General features: G+C 43.4%; 1 protein-coding gene across 8 annotated transcripts in view; it reads left to right on the top strand.

The window, feature by feature from the left end:
• Stard13 (StAR-related lipid transfer domain containing 13) overlaps positions 1–14,506 on the top strand; it is a 396,493-nt gene that overhangs the window by 32,823 nt on the left and 349,164 nt on the right. For 3 of the 8 annotated variants that reach the window (XM_087579092.1, XM_087579090.1, XM_087579103.1), the window contains exon 2: positions 8,751–8,883. The exons of the other annotated variants lie outside the window; for them this stretch is intronic. The gene's annotated coding sequence lies outside the window, so the exon portion shown is untranslated. The remainder of the gene's footprint in view (positions 1–8,750; positions 8,884–14,506) is intronic. 8 annotated transcript variants of the gene reach the window in all.

Here is a 14,506-nt window from a genome sequence, read left to right as displayed (position 1 = left end):
CTATTCCACTGTTCTACCTGCCCGTTCCTGTACCAATACCATACAGTTTTTATGCCTATTGCTCTGTAATACAGCTTGAGGTCAGGGATGGTGATTCCCCCAGCAGTTCTTTTACTGCTGAGAATAGTTTTTGTTATCCTGGGTTTTTTGCTTTTCCAAATGAATTTTCAAATTGCTCTTTCTAATTCTATGAAGAATTGAGTTGAAATTTTGATGGGGATTGCATTGAATCTGTAGATTGCTTTCAGCAAGATGACCATTTTTATATATTAATCCTGCTATTCCATGAGCATGGGAGATCTTTCCATCTTCTGAATCTTCAATTTCTTTCTTCAGAGACTTGAAGTTCTTGCCATACAGATCTTTCACTTGCTTGGTTAGAGTCACACCAAGATATTTTAAATTATTTGTGGCTATTGTGAAGGGTGTCATTTCCCTAATTTCTTTCTGTTTATCCTTTGAGTAGAAGAAGGCTAATGATTTGTTTGTGTTAATTTTATATCCAGCCACTTTGCTGAAGTTGGTTATTAATTTTAGGAGTTCTTTGGTAGAATTTTTGGAATCACTTAAATATACTATCATATCATCTGCAAATAGTGATTATTTTGATTGCTTCCTTTCCAATTTGTATCCCTTTGAACTCTTTTTGTTGTCTGATTACTCTGGCTAGAACTTCAAGAACTATATTGAATAAGTAGGTAGAAAGTGGGCAGCCTTGTCTAGTCCCTGATTTTAGTGGGATTGCTTCAAGTTTCTCTCCATTTAGTTTGATATTGGCTACTGGTTTGCTGTATATTGCTTTTACTATGTTTAAGTATGGGCCTTGAATTCCTAATTTTTTTCCAAGACTTTTATTATGAAGGGGTGTTGAATTTTGTGAAATGCTTTCTCAGCATCTAATGAAATGATCATGTGTTTTTCTTTTCCTTGAGTTTGTTTATATAGTGGATTATGTTGATGGATTTCTGTATATTAAACTATCCTTGCATCCCTGAGATGAAGCTTACTTGATCATGGTGAATCATCATTTTGATGTGTTCTTGGATTAGGTTTGTGAGAATCTTATTAAGTATTTTGGCATTGATATTCATGAAAGAATTTGGTCTGAAGTTGGATCTTTGTGTGGTTTAGGTATAAGCATAATTGTAGATTCATAGAACGAATTGGGTACTGTTCCCTTTGTTTCTATTTTGTGGAATAGTTTGAAGAGTATTGGTATTTGGTCTTCTTTGGTCTCATAGAATTCTGCACTAAACCCATCTGGACCTGGGCTCTTTTTGGTTGGGAGACCTTTAATAACTGCTTCTATTTCTTTAGAAGTTATGGGACTGTTTAGATGGTTTATCTGATCCTGATTTAACTTTGGTGCCTGGTATCTGTCTAGAAAATTGTCCAGTTCCTCCAGATTTTGTTGAGTATAGGCTATTGTAATAGGATCTGAATATTTTATTAATTTCCTCAGTTTCTCTTGTTATCTCTCCCTTTTCATTTCTGATTCTGTTAATTTGGATACTGTCTCTGTGCCATCTGGTTAGTCTAGGTAAGGGTTTTTCTATCTTGTTGATTTTCTCAAAGAACCAGCTCCTGGTTTTGTTGATTCTTTGTATAGTTTTTCTGTTTCTACTTGGTTGATTTCAGCCCTGAGTTTGATTATTTCCTGCCATTTACTCCTCTTAGGGGAATTTGCTTCTTTTTGTTCTAGAGCTTTCAAGTGTGTACAGTCAAGCTGTTAGTGTGTGCTCTCTCCAATTTCTTTTTGCAGGCATTCAGAGCTACCAGTTTTCCTCTTAGCCTTGCTTTCATTGTATCCCATAAGTTTGGGTATGTTGTGCCTTCATTTTCATTAAATTCTAAAAAGTCTGTAATTTCTTTATTTCTTCCTTGACCAAGTTGTCATTGAATAGAACATTGTTCAGCTTCCAGGTGTGTGAGCTTTCTGCTGTTTTTATTGTTATTGAAGACTAGCCTTAGTCTGTAGTGATCTGATAGGATGTATGGGGTTATTTCAATCTCCTTGTATCTATTGAGGTGTGTTTTGTGACCGATTATATGGTCAATTTTGGAGAAGGTACCATGAGGTGCTGAGAAGAAGGTATATTCTTTTGTTTTAGGATGAAATGTTCTATAGATGTCTCTTAAATCCATTTGGTTGGTAACTTCTGTTAGTTTCACTGTCTCTGTTTAGTTTGTTTCCAAGATCTGTCCATTGATGAGAGTGGGGTGTTGAAGTCTTCTACTATTATTGTGTTTGGTACAATGTATGCTTTGAGAGCTCTAGTTAAGTTTCTTTTATAAATGTGGGTGCCTTTGCATTTGGAGCATAGATGTTCAGAATTGAGAGTTTATCTTGGTAGATTTTTCCTTTGATGAGTTTGAAGAGACCTTTCCTATCTTTTTTGATAACTTTTGGTTGAAAGTCGATTTTATTTGATATTAGAATGGTTACTCCAGCTTGTTTCTTTGGACCATTTGCTTGGAAAATTTTTTCACAGCCTTTTACTCTTAGGCAGTATCTGTCTTTGTCACTGAAGTGTGTTTCCTGTATGCAGCAAAATGCTGGGTCCTCTTTATGTATCCACTCTTTTAGTCTATTTGGGGGGGGGATTGAGTGCATTGATATTTAGAGATATTAAGTAATAGTGATTGCTTTCTGATATTTTTGTTGTTAGAGATGGAATTATGTTTGTGTGGCTATCTATCTTCTTTTGGGTTTGTAGAAAGGAGATTACCTTCTTGCTTTTTCTAGGGTGTAATTTCCCTCCTTGTGTTGGAGTTTTCCATCTATTATCCTTTGTAGGGTTGGTTTTGTAGAAAGATACTGTGTAAATTTGGTTTTGTCATGGAGTATCTTGATTTCTCCATCTATGTTAATTGAGAGTTTTGCTGGGCTGACATTTGTGTTCTCTTAGGGTCTGTATGACATTTGTTCCAGATCTTCTAGCTTTTATAGTCTCTGTTGAGAAGTCTTGTGTAATTCTGATAGGTCTGCCTTTTCCCCTTACAGTGTTTAATATTGTTTCTTTATTTTGTGTATTTGGTGTTTTGATCATTATGTGACTGAAGGAATTTCTTTTCTGGTCCAATCTGTTTGGGGTTCTGTATGCTTCTTGAATGTTACGGGCATCTCTTTCTTTGGGTTAAGGAAGTTTTCTTCTATAATTTTATTGAAGATATCTACTGGCCCTTAAAGTTCAGAATCTTCATTCTCTTCTAAACCTATCATTATTAGGTTTGGTCTTCTCATTGTGTCCTGGGTTTTCTGGATGTTTTGCATTAGGAGCTTATTGCTTTTTGCATTTTTTTGACTGTGTCAATGCTTTCTATGGTATCTTCTGCCCCTGAGGGTCTCTTTTCAATCTCTTGTATTCTGTTGGTGATGCTTGTGTCTATGACTCCTGATCTATTTCCTAGGTTTTCAGAATTGAGAGTTTGATTTCGTTATTATTTCTATTTCCATTTTTAGATCCTGGATGGTTTTTGCTCAATTCCTTCACCTGTTTGGCTGTGTTTTCCTATAATTCTTTAAGGGATATTGTGTTTCCTCTTTAATGGCTTCTACTTGTTTACCTGTGTTGTCCTGTATTTCTTTAAGGGAGTTATTTATGTCCTTCTTAAAGTCCTGTATCATCATCATGAGATGTGATTGTAAATCCAAATCTTGCATTCCCAGTGTGTTGGGATATCCAGGATTTGCTGTGGGAGGGAGAACTGGGTTCTGATGATGCCAAGTTGTCTTAATTTCTGTTGCTTAGGTTCTTGTGCTTGCCTCTTGCCATCTGGTGATCTCTGATGTTAGTTGGTCTTGCTGTCTCTGACTGCAGATTGTCCCTCCTGTGAGCCTGTGATCTTAGGGATAAGAGGGCTCCTGGGAGACCAGATCTCTGCCAGCAGGTTTTGGATCTCAGAGCTGAGGGACAGCTCCAGCTCTGGGCAGAAATGGAAACTGGAAAGGTCCTGTCCTAGGCAGCTTTGCAGCTTCTGTGCTCCATGTGCTCCTGGAGTGTCTCCCCCTGGGCAGTCAGTCAGTGGAAAGGAAGTGGGGTCCCAGCTGTGGGCTGTGGGCTTAGGAGGGAGAGTGCTGCTGGCAGACCAGCTCTTTGTGGGCAGGTTTTGTTTCTGAGGGCTGTGGGGCAACCCCAGCTCTGAGCACAGATGGAGAACAGAAGGGTCCTAGTCATAGACCAGTCTGTGGCTCCTGAGCCCTGTGCACTCTGGCTGGTCTCTTTTTGGATCATCAGTGGAGAGAACATGGGGTCCTATTTGTGGACTGACCAGCTCTCTCCCTGCAGGTTTTATGTCCAAGGGCTGTGGGACATCTTCAGCTCTGGGTGCAGATGGAGACCAGAAGGCTGAATTTTATTTCCTAATATCCAAGATCATTGACATAGAAACACCATTCTTCTTGGAGGAACAGGCAAAGCAAACCGTCTTTAGCTGTCAGGACATCTAGTCCCTGTTAGTTCTGAGGCAATGCTGCTGCCAGAGAATCGACCTGTCTTTGGGTGGTGAGCATGGTTTGGGTCACTTCTTGGAAACTGTTGTCAAGTTGAGAAGAGAAGTTACTGTATAGGTTAGGGAAGTAGTCAGCCCTGCTGTTCCAGTACTAGCAACTACAGTTATTCCCACAGCGACCAGGAGTGGCATGACCTGGGCTGCCCTCTTGTCATGTTGGGTAGGTATCATGTCTACAACCAGGATTGGAAGAGGCTCTTTTCTGTGGATTACTAGGAAGTTCAGGGAAAAGGAACGCCAATGTGCAAACTCCTGACAAGCTGGCAGGTAGGCAATGATACACCTGAGTGCCACAGAGAATTGACATGTTTTAGACTGCAGGGCATTGTGGCAGAGATGAGCTATCAAGGGTTGTGGTTCTATTGCAGTCCAGGAAGCCTAATGTTCCTATAGAACATGTCCCAGATGTCTTAAAACAGTCTGCCATGCCAAAAAGAGGGATAGAGGAAAGGTGTGGAGTCATGGCGACATAGAAGTCAGGGCAGCTAACAAAAGGCGAGGTAAGGTGACTGGGCAGGATCACTGGAGAGGCTGTAAGTGAAAATTGTGAGTTAGCTCCAGGGTGTATACATAGCCAGCAGTCTTTAAAGTGACCAGGTCAAGTGACATTAAGGAGTTGGTACGCTGAAGTCAAGGTCTGAAGCAAAAGGTGAAATGACATTAGTGCCATTGATGAGAGGGGATGTCAAGGATTGAAGGAGTGTTTGATTACTTCTCTACTTTTCCATTATTTAGAGATTGGACAATTGAGACATATTTTCTCTGGACATGAATAGTACTCACTGGGGATCCAGATTGGTTTTTACAATAGAGCTTACCAACAATGCCTGTCTCCTGCCTGGGATTCCAGAAGTCTTGGATATAAAAGAAAGGTGTCTTGTGTTGTTGATAGATGAAGTGATTGGTCTGTGATCCTAGCATGTGTATCTGACAAGGCCAATATGGGCAGCCCCCACATTCACCCGGCCATTTCTTACAAACATCTTTCATTTGGTCAAAGAGGAAGCAGACAAAAAGATCACAATATTTAAATGGAATGACGGATATAGGGATGACAGCAATTTGGATTGGCTCCCGGCATCCGGCTATGGAGCAATGTCCTGACCCTGTTTGGAAAGACTATTTGCTGTCAGCGGGAATTTCTTGAACCTCGAATCTCCAGATGCAAGGGCTTCCATGGGTGGAAACGAACAGCAGGGGGAGGATGAGGATCCCATGTCTAATCCAGTGGAGTTGAGTGCGGGTGTTGGAGTGGAGTCTCATTTTCTGGGATTGGAGACAAGATGGGTGGTCTCGACAATGGTCTCGACGTCTTCTGGAGCTTAAAAGGGCAGGGTCCTCTTGGGATCAATGTGTAGGAAGAAGAGTCATTTTGAGGTAGAGGAATGAAAGGTTTGAAGTGAGACAGGTGGACGAAATGAGAGAGTTCCTTGAGTTCAGCAGCTGTAGGGGGTCTCGAGATTTACCTTGAAAAGACCTTGTCATTTAGGAGAGAAGGCTGAGGGTCGTTGATCTGGAGGGAGAGAAGAACCTGGTCTCCAATGTTGACAGGCAGTGGGCAGGGGACAGCGTGTGGACTTGGTAGATGGGTGGTCAGCAAAGTTCCATAGGAGATCAGAGGTGGCAAAGTAATGATGTGAGTAGGTGATTGAGGAGGGGAGATCATTTAGGTGAAATGTCAGGAGTTAGGACCGGTTGTCTATACATGAGTTAAGGGTTGAGATGAGTAGAGGGCTGAACTCATAGCCTGAAAAGAGCCAGAGGCAGAAGCTTTACACAATTGAGGTGAAATTCCTGTGACAGTTTGACAAGAGTGTTTTTTAGGGAGCAGTTAGTTCTTTCTACCTTACCTGAAGACTGGGGGTGATAGGGAATATGAAAATGATAGGGGGTGTCTAGGGTTTAGATAGAGTTTGAGAAATTTGGGAAGTGAATTCAGGACCATTGTCCGACTGGAGGGAGGCTGGGACACCAAATCAGGGGATGATCTCTCAGAGGAAGAGATAAGAGACTGAGCTCTTTTGTTAGTTGTGGGAAATGCCTCCACCCACCCTGAAAAGGTGTTCACCAAGACCAGGAGGTACTTGGCACATTTGCAGTGGGCACGTGGGTAAAGTCAAGTTGCCAGTCGGTTCCAGGAAGGGAACTTCTAGCCTGAAGGGTAGGAAAAGGGGTGCTAAGATACCTGGAGTTGGAGTCTGACATCTGACAGATTTTGCAAGAGGCAGTGCTATATTTTAAGAAACTCAGGTCCTCAGGAGTAGGCTGCAGGTGGTCTTAACAAAATAAGACAGCGCTTGGCTGTTGGGATGAGAGAGTTGGTGAAGATGGGACAGAGTTTGACAAGTGTCATGGAGTGAGGGTAAGGATGTGGGTTGTAGTGTGAGAATGTCCTGGGGAGGGTGAGACAAGTCTAAGCCTCTAAGGGCCGCAGCTCTAGCTGCCTCATCGGCTGGGTTTCCCTTGGAGACAATGGAGTCGTCCATCTAGTGGGATCTGCACTGGACAATCCCAGCAGCTGTGGGGAGATGGGAGGCCTTTAGCATGACCCTAATTCGGTTTGCATTAGTTACTGATCCTCCTTAATCATAAGTAACGGGTGCTCCTTCCAGATAGCAGCGTGGACAGGAGGATATGGAAAGCATGTGTGGAGTCTGTGTAGATGTTGAGGTATTGTCCCTGTGCCAGTTGAAAGGCACGAGTAAGGGCTATTAGTTCAGCCTGTTGATTGGTGGTATGAACAGGGAGGGCCTAGGCCTCAACCACCTTGGTGTCTGACACTATGGCATAGCCAGCTCTTCTGGCCCCTTCATATAGAAAGGAGCTGCTATCTGTATAGCAGGTGTAGATGGCCTGAGGCAATGTGCCCTCCTGTATGTGTGAAGGATGAGGTAATAGTTCCTCTAAGGTTTCAGTGCAGGGGTGAGATAGGGAGTGGTTAGTATTTGGTCGAGGCAGAAGATTGGAGGAAACCCGCCTACCTCTATCCCCCCAGGGTATGTATAATTCATATAAATTTAGGATTCATATGAATGAACATGTACAGAGCATAAAAGCACAGAAGCTGCATCCCTAGTTCAGTTTCTAAAACAAAGGGCGTGATGGGGGGAGGGGCTAACCCACAGTCTTCCTAGGGTAGTGTTGACATGTCATCTAGTGGCGTTTAGTGGTGCTTGTGGAAAGGAGGAAGGGAGCTGGTGATGTGTTTCAAGGGTTGGCTTCTGAGAGTCAGCAAACGGTGTGACCCGAGAGAATATTACCTGTTCTCAACCGGGAGCACAGACTTTTCTGGTACAGCTCTTCCTTAAGGCATTAGAAACGTTCCAGTAACTCTATGCCCCATCCCCGGGGCAGTTTTCCCAGTCGTGTTCCTAAGTACTGGGGGACCGTTGAGGTTTAGTCTGTTGCTGTGTGTTAGAATGCTCAATTCTGTACCCCAAGGCCTACTTGCCTCAAGCGGATTGAATTCTCAAGGTTGCTAGCTTTCGTTGTTCACACTTTGCTTCTTAATTTAAAACTACTGGTTGGATAAAATGGCTACAGCGGATTACTACAGGGCCAAGGGAAACAGCAAGTGCTTGGGTACACCGCTGGGGAGATAGCCAGTCCAGCAGTTAGAAAAGTGGCTTAGGGGTGACCCCCAGTACTTGTTAAAGCCAAATTACATGACCACAGTCTGAGTCTCATTCATTTGTAAGCAAGACCATGGGATAAATTTAAACTGCCTCGCCCACAGGAGATTGACTCCATTCATTGACATCTGTGTTTATTAGCCCTTCTATAATCGATCCCTTGTGTGGCTGGAGGTCAGCTACATGGAAGATTTGGGTAAGGCGTGATGCTGTGAAGACAGGTGTGACCTGTGTAGCCAGGGGTTAGCCTGCCATTCATCCCTGAGCCTTCCATCGGTCCTTTACCTGCCCACATCTGCAGCTATCAGCGATCTTTCTGAGGTAACTGCAAGTAGGCTGCAAAATGGTGCTGTGAGCAGCACAGAAAGTCACAGTGTACGTTCTGTGAGAACAAAAGGAACATACACCTAAGGATCCTTTCTCCTTGTAACAAAAATTCCAAGATTCATGGCTTTTTTTTTTTTTTCAAAATCTATCAAATTTCTCAGTGATATCCTAAATTCTTTGACTTAATTTGATTAGTCATTTCTGGGGATTTCTTAGAATGCATTGCTCTTTCTCAGTTCCCCCATTTAGTTTCATTTGCTGGCATTTTATCCACTCTAGAATCTGCAGTCAGCTGCAAGGAAATGATGAGCAGTGGGAGAGGCTGCGTCACCTTCCTCGCTCCTTCACATCTCTTGGACTTTCATGTTGAGATTTTCACACGCGTCGGGATGGCTCTTTCTCCCACTGACATGTAAGCGTTGTTTTAGACTACAGTCTTTTCTTGATGACATGGCCTGGAACACCAGATTGCTGCGAGGTCTGGATTTGTGTGTCCACTTGACACAAGCTGGAGTTATCATGGAGGAAGGAGCCTCAGTTAAGGAAATGCCTCCAGGAGACCCAGCTGTGAGGCATTTTCTCAATTAGTGATCAAGGGGGGAGGGCCCCACCCATTGTGGGTGGTGCTGTCCCTGGGCTGGTGGTTCTGGGTTCTATAAGAGAGCAAACTGAGCAAGCCAGGGGGAGCAAGCCAGTGAGTAACACCCCTCCAGGGCCTCTGCATCAGCTCCTGCTTCCTGACCTGTGAGTTCCAGTCCTGACTTCCTTTGGTGATGATCAGCAGTGTGGAAGTGTAAGCTGAATAAACTCTTTCCTCCCCAACCTGCTTCTTGGTCCTGATGTTTGTGCAGGAGTAGAAACCCTGACTGAGACAGTTACCAAATGAGTTTTGTATTATACTTTCCACTACTCTTTGCTGATGATCTCTTATGTCAAGGCCTTGTGTGCTGTATCAGAACATGAGAGAGTCTTGATTTTTCTATAGCTCTCGTAAGAGTGTGATAGTTCTAGTACATCAGGAGATGTACCATATGCAGTGGACTGTAAGGGATATACCTCTGTGTTTACCTCTGGTCATGTGAACAACACGCAGTTCAGAGCACTGGTAATCCTTGTGCTGAGGTCAACCAGAGGTTGGCTGTCGCTGCTGCTGCTGCTGCTGCTGCTGCTGCTGCTGCTGCTGCTGCTGCTGCTGCTGCTGCAGGTGTGGACCTCAGAGATCATTCTTTAGCATCAGCCCTGCTCATGCCTTCTTGGGATCTGCTCATTAGATGTAGGTTTGGTTTTGGGTTTTGTTTGGTTGGTTGGTTGATTTTTGACCTTTCTTATTCTCTGAGTTAAAATATTTATTAACGTTCAAATGGGGGTGGTTCAATGGGTAATGTTGAATGTCAACTTGACTGGCTTTAAAATCACCTTGGAGAGAAGCCTCTGGGCATGTCTGAGAGAGAGAGAGTTTCTAGACTATATTAATTGAGGTGGGAAGACCCACTCTAAATGTGGGCAGCATCATACCATGAGTTTGGCCCTGAGCCTCATACAAAGAAAAAAAAAGCAGTTGTACATTTCAGTCTTCCTCTCTCTCTGATGATCCCCTTCCTTCCCTCCCTGTTTACTCCTCTCCCTCAGTCATCCTTCCTTCCTTCTCTTTCTTCGTTCTTCCCTTTTACTACCTTATAAAATAAAATCTAATCCTGGCGAGAAATGTATTTTTAATATCCTTGATGTGGCTTCCACTACAGAGTTAGCAAGTGTTAAATAATATAACACATCATCAATAACACGAATATGCAAATAGCGATGGCCCTGAACGAAAAACGATGGCTCAGTGGGACTCACGTTAAGATCATTCACTTAGCACTGACAGCATCAAGACTTGTTTAAGTGAAGTCAAAGACTTGAGGAGGATACAGATCTATATCACGTGTCTGTTGGTCTGAATAGCACTCAACTATAAGTAACTCATTCCCTCACAGAGCTGTTTGCAGACAAGGTTAAATACAGACCCCGCAGAAAGTCCTTTCTTTGTGAGCGCAGGGTGACACATAGATGTCAGGATGGCATCTCTGACACTGAATTTACAGTGCTCGGCCTCCCAGAAGCTAGAATGTGGTGTTGTCCTAAAGGTGTATTTATGTAAAAGGTTTCTCTTCCTCGGAGGATGCACTGTGAGGCTCTTCTGGGAAACGGGTGGGCGGTCCTCTCACTACCCAGCCTGGAGGCACAGCCTGGCTTCAACCTTGTTCTACACTATTCTGGGAATTGGTATTCAGTACAGTGACATTTTTCTGATAGCAAAATCTGTTTCTACCTTTAGTGTTGAGCGATAGAAAACACTCAAAGGGATTGCTGTTGAATTTTTTAAAAAATTATTTTTTATTCTTGGACAGTTTCATAGACATATATAATAAATTCTAGTCTTTTCACTCCCTGCTATCCTCACACCCCCTTTCCTCTTCCTGCCTGAACTCCTCAGCAACTACCCTCCAATTTCATGTCTTCTTTTTGGTGTGTGAGTCATTGAATTTACATGAGCAAGGCTGGAAGGGTATTTACTGGAGCCTAAGCACAGAAACATTACCCACAGCAACCATTAACTTTCAGTGGCCCCTCAGAGAGGGGTTCACTGTCAGTAGGTTCTCAGGAGCACTCCTCAATCTTTCATAGTGAGTTCATGACTACAGCAGCCAGGTCTTGTCCGGAAGACATCTTTTTAAAGGCAGACATCCCTAGCCTCTGGCTCTTAGGGTCTCCCTGACCTGTTCTTCCATAATGCTCCCTGGACCTTGAGAGAGGGGCAAGCACTTCGCCCTTCCCCCGGCTGGACACTTTGACCAGGTGTGAGTCTCTGCGTTCACTCCCTCCTGTGGCCATGAGCCACCCTGAGCATCAGTGAGAGTGTCACTGATCTATGCACATGAGCATGAGTGTTTAGGAGGCGATGGGAGCACGTCTACTTGGCAAAACAGCAACAGTGAATGGCTCCTGAGGTCTGTGACCTCCCCGGCACCAGCAATGTTACGGTTTGCTTTCTGTTCCTGTGATAGACACCACGACCAGAAACAAGTTGGGAAGAAAGGTTTTGCTTCGACTTGCAGGTGATAGTGTATCATCGAAGGAGGCAGGAACCTGGGGATGAAACTATGGAGGGGTCTCTTGCTGGCACTAAACTCACTCGTTAGTTCATTTACTGATTCAATGATGTACTGGGTCTTTAAAGTCCTATCCCACAGGCTTCCTATATCCCATTTTATTTTTTTCCTTCTCTATTTTCTTCCTAGGAAATGGGAATTTTCATAAAGAGATGGTATTTTCAACCCTCAACAAGCAATATAAACTTTTACACAAGACTCATTAAAAAATATCATGGGTGACCTCATAAAGAAGTCATCCGACATGCTCAAGCTCTTTAGCTCTCTCTCCACTCCGAAGCCTTCCTACTCCCTAACGAGCAGGGCGCTGAGTCAGTTAACTTTTTATTCCAAGCCTCGTGAGTTTTATAAAAAGATTACATTTGACTCTGGGCATGGATTCAAAGTCTTTTGGGATAAATGACCTTCTTGTCTGACTGTCAAACACGGCCGCCACTGGCACACTCCTCGGAACCTTCATTGGAATTTATGTACCGGACGAGGAAGTGCTGCCTTTCAAATTCAACGACATCCTCCAACCATGGTTGCCGTGCAAATATGGGCCCGCCCTCAGAATAGCTAAGTGTGTTTAAATTATGTGGGACAAAGAAAGGGAGGTTTGAAAGTCCAGCAGAGAGTCGGAGAATTGACTTCCATAAAACTTAGATGCAAAAAAAAAAAAAAAGAAAAAAACCAAAAATACCCTTTTTGTTCAATTGCTGGAAAGGATTTTGTCTACCTTCTTGCTTCATTGGGATTTCTTTATGTTTTCCTGGTGAGCAGAAATGTCACCGTTCATGCTGCATTTGGCTCCTGTTGGGGGGAGGCAAGGGTTTCAGCTGAGTCTAGCACAGCGGAATGAGGAGCCTCGAGTGCACAGCCAGCAGCTGGCCCTGCCAAATCAAACAGGAACCAGGGAGAACAATGGCAGATTATGTGAGGGAAAGTGGATACCCTGAACGAACAGAGCAGGAAACCCACATCAGTTACACTGGGAACCAGCAACTCTCCCACTTCACAGTGCCATCCCTCCCGCTAGAGCTCTGGGGGACATTGTGGACTCACCCAGAGCTCACCCGCAAAAGGGCAGCGGGTGGAGCAGAAGCCAGTGTGCCTTTTCTTAGAGTCTCCTGCTTGTCTCCCGGACTCTACAAGTCTTATTTGATACCATGGTGTACTTTCAATGACAGCAGCCTAAGTGGCTCCCCTCCGTGGTTGCTGAGCCAATAAAGGGTCCCACTGGCTGGAGCTCTTACGTAACAGCCCAGGATAGACAAACCGACTGCCTTTGACCCTGCTTGTGTCTTGATCTGCAGTGGGTATAAAAGTAAGATGCAGAATAAAAAGTAAATCGGCAAAAAATAACAGCTGGATTTTATTAGCAGCCACCAAAACTATCACGGAACTACCCTATAGGGTAGGCTCTTGGTAGCTCTTCCTGAGGCCACCGGTCCCGGCGATATTCACCTTGAAGCCTGGTTGGGTACCCAGCACAGGTTCAGGGTGGGCAAACAGGTCCGAGAAATCAAAAAGGGCAGCAGAGAACTGGGTGTGACTGAATCATTTACCCTTTAGTTTTTATTTCTTGTGCATGGCTGTTTTGTCTAAATGTGTGTACGTGCACTACGTGTGAACAACGCTCAAGGAGGCCTCTAGGGGTGTTGGATCCCTGGAACTAGAGTTAGACGTGGTTGTGAGCCATGGTATGGGTGCTGGTCATTGAACTCTGGTCCTCTGGAAGAGCAGTCCCATGAACTTTTTAAATTTTCAAGTATTTGTGAAATTTGGGATACATTTTGGTTTTAATTTTTAACACAGGTCAAAATATATTGCCATGTTTTGTATGTACTGGATTTGTTATGACTCAGTGTGTGGACTACTTTTAGCAGTGAACTGTTCATATTTGAGTACAGTGTAAACCCTCTGAGGGCTGAGCTCAACATACTGCTTTATTGACCCACTTTGTTATCACCTGGATGCACATTTATAAATCTTTTTGTCTTCTTGATCCATGTGAATTATGCACATTTCATTATGATTGCATGCCTTCAGTTCCTCTGTCTAACTGTCCATTTCAGCTCTCCCTATTCGGAGGATTTATATAGGAACTTAGAATTCTTAAATTATCATTTGCTTTCAACTGCATTCTCTCACTGACTCTAATAACATCCTTTTCACTTAAAATAACTTATGGTTGATGGAATTTTTATGTCGCTTTGGTCTTGTTGTTTGAGGAGGAGGCTCCTGAGATAGCCTAGGCTGACCCTCCACTTTCAGTCACCCCGTTTATGCCTTCCCGGAACTGGGCTTCTTATATGCATGTACCAGGACACCCAGGAAGAGCCTGGGTGCTTTATCCTCAGTGTTGCTGTGCTCCTGAGTGAGACCTTTCACCTGCGGCTCTTTAGTTCTATAGCCCCCCTCCCCCCAGGACGGCCATTATTAATGCTGCCATCTGCTTCTGCTGGTCTTCAGATCAATTCACCCAAGGCTTCTCCTAACATTTTGCTGTTTTCAAGTTTTCTATATTTTGGGTTCATTTTTTTTGTTTGTTTGGGTTTTTTTTTTTGTTTTGTTTATTTTTTTTTGTTTTTTTGGTTTTTTTTTCTTTTGTTCTCTGTAAATTCCTGGAATGGTATTTATTGGAGCAGGATTATAAGTTGAACTCGCCGTGTTTTTGTCTGAATGCATCTATGTTTTGCCTCTGTTTGTATATTACTCTTTAGTTCAAAGCAGAATTTGAGGTTTTTGCATAGATAATTTTTAGCGTTCCCGAGCTGTTATGCTCTTTCCTGGCCTCTGCTATGGCTCGGGAGAGCTCTGTTGTTGAATGTTTACAGTCGACTTTTTTCTGGGTTTGCATAAATGTTCTTGACTTTGATGTTTTTTTTTTGTTTTTTTTTT

This window comes from Rattus norvegicus, chromosome 12 (genome assembly GCF_021556685.1).
Source record: "Rattus norvegicus strain SHRSP/BbbUtx chromosome 12, alternate assembly SHRSP_T2T, whole genome shotgun sequence".
Lineage (NCBI taxonomy): Eukaryota > Metazoa > Chordata > Mammalia > Rodentia > Muridae > Rattus > Rattus norvegicus.
This window is presented reverse-complemented; position numbering and strand designations above follow the sequence as displayed.